The sequence below is a fragment of the Epinephelus fuscoguttatus genome, linkage group LG17, assembly GCF_011397635.1.
Source record: "Epinephelus fuscoguttatus linkage group LG17, E.fuscoguttatus.final_Chr_v1".
In the NCBI taxonomy this organism is placed as follows: domain Eukaryota; kingdom Metazoa; phylum Chordata; class Actinopteri; order Perciformes; family Serranidae; genus Epinephelus; species Epinephelus fuscoguttatus.
The window spans coordinates 37,147,196-37,161,442 of NC_064768.1; the positions used below are offsets into that span (position 1 = coordinate 37,147,196).

The following is a 14,247-nucleotide window of genomic DNA, read 5'->3' on the forward strand; positions in this document are numbered from 1 at the left end:
ATATCACAAGACCCATTATGATACAGTGAGAAAGCCCAGCCACTGTTTGTGCTCTTTATTTACCTGATTGTTGTTTATCTCAGCGTGCCATGAAAGCATTTACACAGCTCCTCATCACGTCTAAATGGTTTGGTGAAATTTAAGGAGGAGTGTTTGTCTAGCATTGTTTATTCCCAAAGGAAGATAAATGTGATTTTACATTTTGGGCATCCCAAGACCACGAAACAAGAACTACATAATAATAATAAGAGTGCTGATCTGTCTCTCATATAGTTGGGAGGAAAGAATGAGAAAGAACAGATGCCTCTAGGAGAGTCTTAGTCAGGTGATGTCACAGTTAGATGGTATGTGGCCACCATGATGGCCCAGCATGTAGGTTTTTGATCCATTACCGTGGCTGGTCAGGTTTTTGCACTCCTAAACTCTACCACCAGCTGCTATGTATGCTATCTGCTATCACTTTAACTATGGTATGGTTTAAGGTCAGGGTAGGCCCTGGAGTTTTGGGAGCCCTGAGCATGGCTTGGTTTGGGGGCCCACCTCATTGTAATGTGCCGTCACTCACATGGCTCTGAAACAAGCCCCCAGGAAGTGTGCTGGGCCTTGAAGCCAATTTCGGTACTCATCAAACAGTAGGATAATAACATCAAGGTTTGTCCCGTGATGCCATGTGGCCCAAAAAGACTTTTTGCAGTAGATGTAAATGCAAAAATATGGGACTTTTGTGAAAGTTTAACACTCTTAAACTCATCGTTCTGCCACCAGTAAGGCTAAAGACATCGACACTGCTCTATTAACCAGACTTAAATATGTATTTGGCAAATATATCAACAGCTCCAAGCCAAATAACCATCAGATTTTGAATAGAATCATGTTCCCCATAGGATGAATCTTTTTCTTGTGACCCTCTGACTTAAAAATACCAAATTCTCAAGGTCAGATTGTCATTCGTACTCGCCAGAGGATAAACCTTCTTTTTAGATTCTCCATGCACTTTGTTTTAGCACCACCTTTGGAAATAAACCTCTACTCAAGATGTCGCAGTATTTTATGATTGAACTGGCCATTAAACATTCATGCTTCCAAAGGAAGAACCCTTTCAAATTTGATGACTGAACTATCCTACATTCATACTAATTGCCAGAGGAAATGTTGGCATTGTGCACTCCTGCAAACCACAGATACGCTGCATTTGTACATTTCATATGTTGCGTATGTGTTGAAACTTTTCGATTTTCAATTATATGATCAACACTTGTTAATGTGTGGTTAGGTGAGGCAGAAAAAAAACTTGGTTAGGTTTAGGAAAACATGACGTTTGGGCTTAAAATAAATAACCAGTTTCATAGGCAACTGGACTTGCTTGCGTTTCTTGAAGATGATGCGCCTCTCATCCAAGAAGCTTCTTCAGTTCTAAATGACTGGTACGGAGTTGCAGGCTTTAAACCCTGTGTTGACCCACCTGGCCACCATTTTCAAATTCCCGTACCAGTCGAAGGGCATTCTTCCCAAATTGAATGGCAACTTGTCAATGACTCACATTGTGACCTTAACGACTCTGAAACTAACAGCTCACGTGACCCCTACGACTCTGCAAGAGTTCCCACCCACACAGGTTTTATAGCCTGCAACTTCGAACCAGTCATTTAGAACTGAAGAAGCTTCTTGGATGAGAGGTAAAATGTCTTCAAGAAATGCCAGCAAGTCCAGTTGCCTACGATATTAGCACTAACGATTACCATGATCTGGATGACTGAGAATCTTCACCGACAATTGGACACGTCCCAAACTGTTGTTAGAAAACATTCGCTATTGTCGTTAGATACAGTTGGACATGAACTGAACTCTCCTAGAAAAACACCTGCTTTTGTCGCTGCACATACAGTTGGACATGTCCCTAATCGTTGTAAAACAAACCATCTGCTTTTGTTGTTACACACATGACATGTCCTGAACTATCGTTAAAAAACACTCACTTTTCCCACTACACACATGGCTGGACAAGTCCCGTACAGTTGTGAAATAAACCATCTGGTTTTGCTGTTAAACACATGACTAGACATGTATGTTAACATCAATTTTTGTCGCCACACAGATGGATGGACATGTCCCAAACTGTCATTAAAAAACAACCGCTTTTGTTGCTACACAGACAGCTGGGGTCCGTTTCAGAAAGGAGGTTCAACAAACTCTGAGCCTAACCCTGAACTCTGAGTTGAGTAACTCTGAGATGGGAAACTCTGGGTTACGGGTTTCAGAACAGGTGATTTCAATCGGTTCAATCAACACAGAGTTTGTTCTCTCTGAGTTAAGCTCGTGCACCATGACTTTAAAAAGCCGTCATCACTGGAGCCCCGATACCACGATTCACCATGGCAACAAGCTACAAGACAAGGTCTGCATTTTTTACTCCTCTGGAGTTGGATATTTTAATGCGCTCATACAGCGAATTTGAAGCTGTTTTCAAAAAGAAGAGTAACACGGCTGCAGCAGCGAAGGAACGGGAGTCGGCGTGGGAGAAAATTACTGCTCGAGGCAATGCGTGGCCTAAGTTTAAATTTATTTTATGCATTCATGCAATCACAAGAATATTAGGCTACAGATGCAAACAGGTGGAATGGTGTTAAAGCTAAAATTTAGTTCACTTAGATGCAATCCCACCTCATTATTTTTCAAGTGAAAATAGTCTAAAAACAAGTTACTTTTAGGTGTGATTTGTTTTGACTAGAAATGAGACAAATATTCTTGGTATGATTTTGAGTTTTTGCCGTGTGATGCTGTCTGACATTTTGAGACAGTCAATCTACCTGCACATTAATGCTGTGAATGGACTTCATATTCACACAGTCTCCTTCATTTTGTGAAGGAGCAATGATGGGAATGTGGGTTCCATCAATGCACCCTATCACACCGGGAAATCCTAAAAGAAATTAAAATGACTAATCCCAGTCTGAGGTTGCAGCACCATGTCATTAACTGAATATGATTTATAATCATAAATTTTAACTAAGTTTAAAAGAGTTAAAAGAGTTTGGCCTTACTGATATTTTCTGCATCTCCGATATAGAGAAAACTCCCGTTTGCAAAAAAACGAAGAGCAACACAAAGAATCTGGGTAGATGAAAGTGCACGTCCATGGTTGGTGACGTTGGTTATGTCACGACGGATGAGGTTATGGATATAAATGATGGACTGTGATGTGAAACCGCACCGTTCAAAAAGAAAATGTTCTGGAAATGATAATACGTCAATTCTGGGCCTGTGAATAATCTCCCGACGAATGCGTATCTCCCTCCTCAGTAACACTGCCTCTTCCTCCACAGGGTCCTCCAAGAACGGACATGCCATGGTCGAAAAAAGTAGATTTAGAACTAGAACACACTTCACACAACTTTACCTTGAGGACAGATGATCAAACTCGCTGAAACCTGCGCGACCCTAAACGAATGAATGAATGAATCACACTGCATGTGTGGCGTAAGAGGGAGGAGACAGCTAGAAACTCGAGGTTCACTGGAGAAAGCCTGCTCCCGACCAGGTTAGGTTCACAGAGTCAGTTGCCATAGCAACTGACACCGAGCTTCAGTTACCTCTCTTTGTGAAACGGGCTGGAGTTACTCCGCTTTCTCTGGTTTAAGTTACCTCCCTTTCTGAAACGGAAAACCCAGAGTTTCCCTCATTTCAGAGTTAACAGACTCAGAGTTTTCGCTAAACCTGCTTTGTGAAACGGACCCCTGGACATCTCCTGAATGGTTGTAAAACAAAGCGCCTGCTTTTGTCGCTACACACGTGACTATACACGTCCGGAACTGTCCTTAAAAAAGACTCACTTTTGTGGCTACAAAGACAGCTGGACATGGCCCAAACTGTCGCTAAAAAACGCCAGCTTTTGTCACTACACATACAGCTGTCACTTTTGATGGTACAAACACAGCTGGACCTGTCCTAACATCCACTTTTGTTTGTCTGTTGCTCAGTGCATCCTTAAAAGGAGAGATGTAAATTAGAAAAGAATTGCATCAGTTATAGGACAATTATCAGAAAATACTTTTCAGGAAATTTTGATTCAACATTTTTGATGTGGTGCCTCCTGGTATTCGCTGACTGATCCACTAAATAATAGTTTATCCCTTGTTTTTATTTACCCGAAGCCCCAGAATGATGAAAACTCAGTGAACATGAACAGCTCAGGCGTGGTTTGGCTCCAGCTCGGCAGTAACCCCTCGCAGAGTCCAGCTGTATTTATGGTTCTGGTTTAACAAAAGGCTCAGCAGGCCGGCTCCTGACACAGAGGGGAATCTCTGCAGGAGCGACATGATGAACATGACCACAAATGCAATTTCAGTCTCAAATTTAGCAGTTTCAAACAGCTCGCCCCACCAGAATTATAGAGCTGTTCTTCATCACCTTATTGCTATTTATACCTTTGTGTTACAGGCTATGCAATACATATGTATATATATATATAAAGCTGATAATTACCTTTTATTAATAATTACAAATTACCACCTGTCACAGTCACCCACCTCAGATATATTTGAAGAATATCAGCACAGTCTGCCTGAAGGTTTTCCCTGGCTTGTGATATTGTACTGTATTATTCTTCGAATCCCACAAAAAGACCAAAACCAACAATGAATGTGTCCCACTAACAAATATTGTGTGTATATCCAAAGCCTAATAGAGCGCCACAAATATGTATCAGCTCTGAAAATAGTGAAAGAAGTGCTGAAAATAGTCCCCAACATGATTCACTCCCGTTTGAGTGTGTTTACTAGAAACTTAATTACCCACCTGTTTTAGGAAATTACAGAGCCTTTTTCAACATGCTAGCATGTAGCTTTGCAGATGGTCTGTCTGTCAGTCTGTTCTCTGTTATCTCTATTCAAGAGATTGCAATGCAATTTGGTGCAGACATACACAGATCATACAGGATCTGCTGAGCCTTATTCTAAAGTCTCATTTAAAGTGTATGTTTCAGTCAAAGCAGGACGCAGGATTTGGAGTTAGTGAGATAACCTCAGGGTTAACTCTGGGTTTCCAGTAGCACAAAACTGGTTCTCTTTTTACTGGGTCTATATGTTGTTATAGGTCAGTAGAATCATTTCATTGTTTCCACTGGTTTTAAAACAAAGCTTCTAACAAATGGAGACATGATTAACAAGATTAAACACATGATTTTAGCAGGATTTTAACTTAAGCAAAGTTTATTGTAGCCTGCAGTGATTGTTATATTACACCCTGATTGTATCACTGCAGACTAAAATAACGTGAGACACCTGTGTCGTGTGAACTGAGAAAACAGATGATCCACGCACTGTTAACTGACTGGACCATGTGTGAATTTTGAACAGGTTAATTTCCAGGGCTGGTACCTGCGGTTATTCCACAGGCTAGTTAATAACATGTCGGGCAGGAAATCCAAAGTGTGGGATCATTTTGAGAAGGTGAAGGACGAACCCAAGGTGATATGTAAACTCATCTTCATTGGTCGACTACAAACATGACGTATCATCTGAAACATGGAAGTAGCTACATGCCCATTAGCCCACAGCGTCATTAACAGGCGGCTCACTCAGTGTGTGACGTGCACTTGGAGATAAAATATAGGCCTATATTAATGAAGGTTCATTAGTACGATTTGTATTTCTCTGTAATGTAGCACAGTGTTAACAATGTTACTGATACTATTCTTTCTCACACCTTCAACTCAAACCATTGTGTTGCCCCGCCCAAAATATAGAATTTAATAATTGCATTAATACTGTGAACACTAGTCCATACCCATTGGTAGCTTTGTCACCTTCTACCTATGCCAATCCTCAATGCCTATGTGCAGTTTCACATAGATTAACCACGTCAGTGAGCAGAAAAACGTGGGACAGACAGAATGACACACTGACAGTTTCCGTGATTATGTACAGCATACCATACCATGACTTAGTCATACCAAAAATGAGAAAAAACAAACCTCAACATTGGTCCACAGGGGGAGCCACAGCGATCGGTTGCATTTGGCCATGTTGAAGCATTTTTCTGTTGTTATAGCGCCACCCAGTTGCCAATTAGAGTTAAATTTCTCCAGTCACCTTGAGGCGTCCTGTTCTACATATCTACCAAGTTTAGTAAAAATCCATATGGCGGTTAGGCCTAGATAAGAAATGAGCTCTCTAGCGCCCCCATTTTGTTTGATGGGGTCAATAATGGAGGGGTCCCCTCAGATTATGTGTGGTCATATGCCTACAAAGTTGCGTGGTGATGGGTGAAACCCTTGAGATGTTCTACACCTTTATGTGATGAGCCACGCCCTCCGCAATATTCATTGCCTTATAGAAGCTCAGTTTTAGTAAGTTTTCCAACTTTTGCCAAGAGGGAACTTTAGATATTGGTCCCTAGATTATGTTCACCCAGTTTCATGCAGATCGCTCAAACTTCCTAGGAAGAGATCCATTTGAAGTGTTTTTCAAAAAATTCAAAATGGTGGAAAATCTATATAAGCGGAAGTTATGGGTTCTTGAGGCAAATGTGTTCCTCATGAGGAGAGGCATCTCTGTGCAAAGTTTCATGTCTCTACCACATACAGGGCATGAGATATGCCCATTCAAAGTTTGACATTTCAATCGGTTGCTATAGCGCCCCCCTTTGGCCAATTGATGTAATATTGCTTCATTGGCATCCTCCCATGACCCTCTACCACTGTGCCAAATTTCACATGGATTGACCAAGTCAGTGAGGAGAAAAACATGGAACACACACACACACACACACACACACAGAGTTTTCATAATTATATAGTAAGATGTGGGAGACTAGTTGACTAATGGCCCTAAATGACGGAGATGGGACCAAGTCACACATGTGCAAGTCTCAAGTAAGTCTCAAGTCATTTTTTCTTGGGCAAGTCAAGTCACCTTATTATTGTAATTTTACCTGCAGAATCTGATCTTAATAAAGTGAAAAGACAAGATATAAGTAACTGTCAGTAAACATTGACTTCATCACTGCAATGTTTACTTTGCAGGGACGACCCCCCCCATGTGTGTGTGCGCGCACACACACACACACACACACACACACACACACACACGCACGCACACACTAACCAAGGCAGCGGCCAAAATCACCCATTTAGCTCATTTAACCCTGTGTTGCTCGTCCATAAAACATACAGCCGGTCTTGTGATGAACCAGTCGGAATGTTCGCTCACGTTTTCTGGGGTTAATGTTAGCAAAAAAATTAAAAAACAAGTTCCACCAAACCGACCCCCCCACCCCACCCCACCCCCCTATCGTATCAAGCTAACGTTAGCTAACTACCGACTAACCAGATAATATTAGCTAATTGACAAGCACTTACTGGGCAGAATGGCTCTTCAAATGACGAACAAAGTTTGAAGTTGTCGCCTGGCTGTCCGAGATGTTTATGTCGCATGTCTTGCACTGTGCTGTTCGTCTTTTGCCGTAATTATGGTAATTCCAAAAGCCGAAGACGATGACTCTCGGTACCCCTCCCGCTGACATGTTGATGCCTATCTGGGTCCATGTCATTGGTTCGACAGCCCATTGGTTCGACAACCCATTAGTCCGACTGTCCACGGTGCTGAACGGCTTGCGGCGGAGCAGGCTCACGGCTTATGTGTTTGTCACTTTCTTTTTCATTTTAACCCACACCATGATCTTTTCCTGACCCTAACCAAGTGGTTTTTGTGCCTAAACCTAACCAGACCTTAACCACAGGGCATCATGATGATTTCGGAACGGACTTCGGAACAATGGGTTTAATATGGTCAGAACAATGGGCTGTCGAACCAATGGGCAGTTCCCGCCTATCTGATATAAGAGGGCCTGTTTCTCCAATAAACATGTAAGGTATGTAGAGAGGGCATGACTGATTGACAGGGTAGTGATCCAATCATGACAACGCCATTCTCAGCCTGCGCTCCTACCGGGTAATCGACATTATTTTTTAAATTAATTTATTCATTTTATACTCTAACCGAAAACATGATGTGAATAACACTCAAGTCATTCAAGTCATCGTGTCTCAAGTCAAGTCCCGACTCTTTAACTTCAAAGTCGGAGTCAAGTCTCAAGTCTTTTATTTTTTGTCAAGTCAAGTCACAAGTCATCAAAACAGCGACTTGAGTCGACTCGAGTCCAAGTCACAAAGACTCGAGTCCCCATCTCTGCTAAATGATGACTGTTGGTTGACTAGGAACTTTCTTAGTCGACGGCAGCCCTAGTACTCTTTCATCTCATATCATAAGAAGTACTAATTCATGGTTCTGATGATGCCGCTTGCAATTCACACCCCTGCCTCTTCACATGAACACTGTGGCTGGATGTTGGTTAGTCAATCCAGATAACAAAAAGATATTGTGGGTACGTTGAACTGGCTTCGCAGTGCAGGCCTCTGATCCCTCTGCCCAGAAAAGAGATATCCAAGTAAAACTTTGAGAATCCTGCTATCTTAATTATTAATTTGGAATATTTTGCAAAGACAATGTGATTATTCATTTGTTGAACAGACACTTTGTAAATCCTTTTGCAGGCACCCATAATCTCATGAGCTCTGAATAACAACAGAAAAGACATGAGGAATAACAAAAACAGCACACAATAGGAATTATAATAATACTTTTGACACTTCTCAGATATGAGACTGACCTCAAAAACAAGACTCGTATCAGGTGTTACTTTATATGAATAAGCTGCTTTGGGGAATGTAACACAGCAGCCAAAATAACTCACTTAGTTAATTAAAACTGTTAAAAGATCAATAAAGCTCCTGGTCCCTCTCTCCTAATTCTCCAGTATTAATTAAAGATACTCACTTTGAAGAGTGTTTTTTTCTCTTCTGTATCTAGTTAATTAGAAACGATGAAACACTAAACGGCTCCGAACTGTAGATGAACGAAACAACAGTAGATCAAATTAAGCCACAGGATCTTAATCAGGATTTCATCAGTGAGGCATTTTGTAGTGAATTGACTACAAGTTGACATCCTGGTATCATCATCAACCGAACCTGTCAGTGTAGTCCTGGGAGGTTGTAGCTTTAGCAGCTTTCGACTGGTTTCACAGTCAGAATTTAAATGACATGTTAGGGGTCTGGGACAAAGCAGCGCTGCCCTGAAATTGTTCCACAGTGGCCTAAAGCGCATGAATATGAGGCAAATGGCTTTCATTGCATCATAACCTTGACCGCAGCGGCTGCTCCGCTTTGAGCTTTGGCCGTTGATGCGCTGGAGGGCCACTTTGTGCCAGTAATACCCCTCCATGTCATCCTGCCATCACAGCGCAGCGAGCCCAGTGGCAAAAAATAATAAAATGAAATGTCAAATCAAAGAGAGGACAGAGAATGGTCTTTACCACAGGGCTTAAATTTTTGAGTGAAATGGAAAAGTGTATTTACTGCCGCTATTCTCTGTATAGGCTGGATATACTGCAAATTGAGTCAATGAAATATGGAATAAGCTAAATTCCCACTCAGCTCCTGACTAAGACATTCATCCTGTGACGAGAATCATGAGGTTTAGTGCTATATAAAGATCTGAACATGAATAGAGAACTTATGTATTCAGTATGAGACATTTACAACAACTGATAGCTCACTTTGTGCAATCAAGAAACAAAACACTAAACTTTATCTATGAAGCAAGAAATCTTTATCTTGCTGTCTCTCTGTCTGTCTGTACTTTGTACATCTCTAGAACTGTTTATCTGATCTACTTCACACTTGGCAGGTGTATTGCTGGGGATGTGCATTGTAAGATTTAGCACCATTTGGATACAGGACACATTCAATATTAATTGATTTTAAATAAACAAGTGAACAACGCTCTATTACTCTTTGCAGTAGCAGGGGTGGGGCATCATTGCTCTGCAGAGAGCAGCCTGGCTATCTTTATGTCACCCTGTTTTTGACCCCAAGTAGCAGCAATCTTTGGTATAGGCCCCTGTTCTTTGCCGTATAACCAGGAGGGGTACCTAGCACACAGATCTGGTACTAAAAGGTGGAGCTGTGAACACTGCAGTCTGATTGGTCAGTAGAGGACGGTCACTCTGCTCAGGGCTGAGTTGTGTCTGGTTTTGAGGCTCATGTAACCACTGTTCATACTGTGGAGAGTTTTATTAGTAAACTGTAACTATAAAATGAAAGGATGTTTTGCTGCCTCTCACAGCAGCTGGAGTCTGAGAAAAAATAACTTCATTCACTGGGCCGACTGCCGGCAACTTTTAAGGTGGAACGTTAACTTGTAATGTTACTCAATGCATGAGTTGATGACGTGAATCCATCAGCACACCTTAAATTTCACTGTGACAACTTTGACCATCACTTTAGTTTTTATACGACACACACTTTTAGTAATGAGTGGATCTTCAAGCGTTTATATATATGTTAATTTGGAACGGATTATGTGAAGGTCATATATTCTAATCCTCACTTCCTGTGGGCTACAGCAACACTAAACCCCTGAGCTTGCCTGAGAAGGACTAAATGCACAAAGCTGCAATTTTAAATATCCCATGGAGAGAGACTCTCACTGCAGCCTGTTCTATTTTGTTCTGAAAATGTGGGCGTGCAGCCTCGTTCTGTGGACGATAAACCAGGTGCAGACTTCCATCTGTGTCACCGCCGATGAGGAAATACAGCGAGTGCTGGATGGAGCAGTGAGTGACAACAACCCCGCCCACATTTAAAGCCCCTACAAGGAACTTTCATTTTGAGTTGATTTTGGCGACCCTGTGGACAAAAGCGGTAGTGTTTTGCCGGAATGAAGCCTACATTTCCCATGAGCTCTAGCACGTATTGTCGTAAAGATGCTTACCTGGCTCGCGCATGTGTTTGTTTTGGGGATGAATGAAACAACAAGACGGGAAAACTTTGCCCCCGCTCCTATTGGGGATCCCAGCTCACCTCTGCCGCGCCCCAGCTCCACCTCTCTGGTGTAAGCGCCACCGCCACCAGGGTAAACGCAGCGGTCGGCTGGTAAGGCTGAAGGCCTGTTTGGCGAGCACTTCCACGGCTTCTTGGACTGAGTATGGAGCGATGCCTCGCCTCTTTATTTCTCAGCACTCGCTGGACCCTGTCGACACCTGGCTGGTACCTGCCGTCGGCCCGGATGAGGTGTTCCAGCCCCGCGGCCCCTGCTCTCCTCGTCCTCGCTGGCACGGGGTGAATCTGCACAACCTGCGGCCTCTGTGTGTGGCTCCCCGGACAGCTAACGCCGTGGACCCGCCGGCTCCTGCCAGGATTGGGCTGGTAAATGCTAGATTGCTAGCGAACAAAACGTTTATCCTGAAGGATTTCCTGACTTCCCGAGGATTGGATTTTCTCTGTGTGACTGAGACGTGGCTGACTGTTGGTGAGTCCAGTGCTTTCACAGAACTTTTACCCGATGATTGCTGCTATTTTAACTCCCCGCGGACGTCGGGTCGAGGAGGAGGAATAGCGACTATTTATAAGAGTCACTATAAATGTAAGCAGCTAGGTAAGATGACGGGTGCCGTCTGAGTGCCGTAAATCGTTTCATCGTGGAAGCGACCTGGGGCGGACCCGGAGACAGTTTCCTAAAGGTATGGATATACACAATATAGAAATAGCTTATCTTCACACCGATGGTCTCATTTGCTGTTGTAGGTCACGCACAGACATCAGCAGAAACAGAGACTTTTGCATATCCAGTTAAAAGTTCCTTGTAGCGGCTTTAAGAGTACTGTTTGCGGTAGGAACACCAAACAGATCTACGGTCTAGGTACATGTCTTTAGAGGTTATTTTTGGTTGTAAAGGTACCGAAAGTGTTTGGTGGGAACGGGGCTTAATTAGTTGCTGGCGCACATTACTGGAAAGAGGAAACAGCAGCTGCCTAAAGCAGTTCGTTAAAGTTAGAAAGATATTCACAGATTTTAATTGATCAGTAACTCATAAGCAAAACGTTGTTAAACACACACTCCTCTCTCCAACCAGTACGATGAGCCGTCCTCCAACTGGGGAATTTCGTTGCCCACTGAGTGCAGTCTGCTGTGGGACGAGTGCACTGTGCAAAACTGAAAATAGATACTACAAAAATATTCAATAACTTCCATTGATTATAAAGTGTAGTGTCCATTGAAACACTTCGCACATTAGTGGTCTCCTGTTGGTTATACCACAGTGCTTAGTTTGTGCATAATTTTGGTAAAATATTCAATAACTAAACTCTTATAAAGTGAAGTGCCCCTGAAATCACTTCACACATCAGTGGTCTCCTGATGGTTATAATACAAAACTTAGTTTGAAAAGAAACGTGCTTCTGTATAATTTTGGTGAATTTTTATTGGAAAAAATTTTCAATAAATTCACTCCCAGAAAACTATTTTTTTGTGTGCCTAATGTTCTGAAAATCCAAATACAGACAAGCTGTCGTCGATGACTTTAGTTGTCATTTTCTGCTAAATTAAAACAAAAGAGATTATGATTTTGAAAGTTTTGTAAACTTTCACAAATAATTCTGCGGCACCATACAGGTGTTAAACAATTGAATGTGTGTGTTCAGGGATGCATGAAGCTGGGTGCGGGAGGAGAACAGTATGAAGGGATGAAGGCTGAGGTCGTCGTTTCAGCAAGAACTTCAATCTACTTTCACCTCTGTAGGTCTCTTGTAGGACCATCACAAAGGGGCGGGGCTTAGTGAAAGGTGAATCGGCTCATTCCAAACAGGCTTTTTTGAACAAGCACGGCACCAGTGTTAAAAAAAAAATCTTAAATTAAACACACCTTGTCAAAGAAATGTTCCTACTCACTACAACATGATGCAAGACCTTGTATAGTATGACAGATTTCCCTCCCTCTGCCCACAGAGACATGATGCATGTTGGTGCCCCTCACACTCTTTGCTCATGCAGCGATATTATCAACACTACATGGATCAAGCCGTTATGGCAGCCTCTTGAGAGTCCAGATGCTGCAGGGAGGACCTGTGTTGACCTCACAGCAGACCTGGGATCAGTGTACTGTGGGCCCGCAATGATCATCCTAGGGCCCTTTTAGATGAGGTGTGCATAATGGGGAGGTTTCTCTCACTGAAGGATGAATCAATGTGGCATGAAGAAGAGAATTTCCACCCCATTTCCCGCCCTGATTACCCCACCACATACAGCTCCTTAATAGCTTGTTGTGTGTCATAAATCTCTTTTTACCACCATAGCGTCACAGATGTATTACAGCGTATGCCTTACATATTAAACTAAAGGTGTCACTGGGATTTGGTGCTGGTAGCATGTTGAAACAGTACTGTACAGATTCAGGCAACATGTTTCGTGGGGTTGTCAGGAGTGTCTTAGCCAGCACACAGATGATGTGCAACCAGCCTGCTTATCTTCAAACAGCTCTCTGGTTTATAATAAAGCTGTCCCTGTATGGGATGATGAGAGTGATGCTGCTTCTCTCCCTGGCAGGTGGAGCTGCAGTGGACATTTGGGCTCACAGGCAATACAGATACCACAAACTGTTGGTATGCAGGGGCCCCAGGGTCACTGGGATCTGTGGTCACAGTGATCGGGTACCAATCAGTGTATGAAGTGGAAAATCTCAAACGGAATCCATGATTTACATTTTAATTTAGTTTCAATACTATACTTTTTTCAGCATAGAGCAGAAATAGACTAAACACACTTTAATTTTTTGTCTGTTTTGTAAAAATGCTGCAAATTTCAGTGTTGTAATAAGTATCACTGATATTATTTGCACATTTTTTAGAGGCAGTGCAACAAGATCAAAAGATAACTTGATGCTGTCACTTTATAATGCTGTTCTGGTTATCATGTTAGCTAACTGTTAACTGTTCCAGCAGATTTGGTATGAAAAAAATTCTGTCTGTGCTCCTTTGAGCTCTGTTTTGGTCTCAACCAACTCCTGAGTTATCTGACTCATCTGCCTATTAAATATTCCACTGTGTTCACTAGCAAGTTGTTAACAGAGGCTGTGTAAAATAATGGATTTAGCCACCGTGATGTCACCAGTTGGTTTGTAGAGACAAGCCTTCAGTTTGGCATTTTGGCTGTCACCGTGTTGGATTTTTGGAGCCAGAATTGACCATGTGTGGACGAGAGGGTTGAGCTAACCCTAACACTAGCTGTTAGCTTGTTTAGCACAGTGCATTTACACCTATAGTTATAGCAATGTGGTCGCACACATGTACGCAACATTTTTTTTATTATAGTTGGTCAAGCCACAAGCCATAATACTGTCATATTCAAAACAA

The 14,247-nt window shown here is 42.3% G+C and overlaps 1 protein-coding gene across 1 annotated transcript in view; it reads left to right on the forward strand.

Annotated features, from left to right (window-relative positions):
• Window positions 1-14,247, forward strand: part of fam135b (family with sequence similarity 135 member B) — a 675,785-nt gene that overhangs the window by 204,403 nt on the left and 457,135 nt on the right. The window lies entirely within an intron of this gene.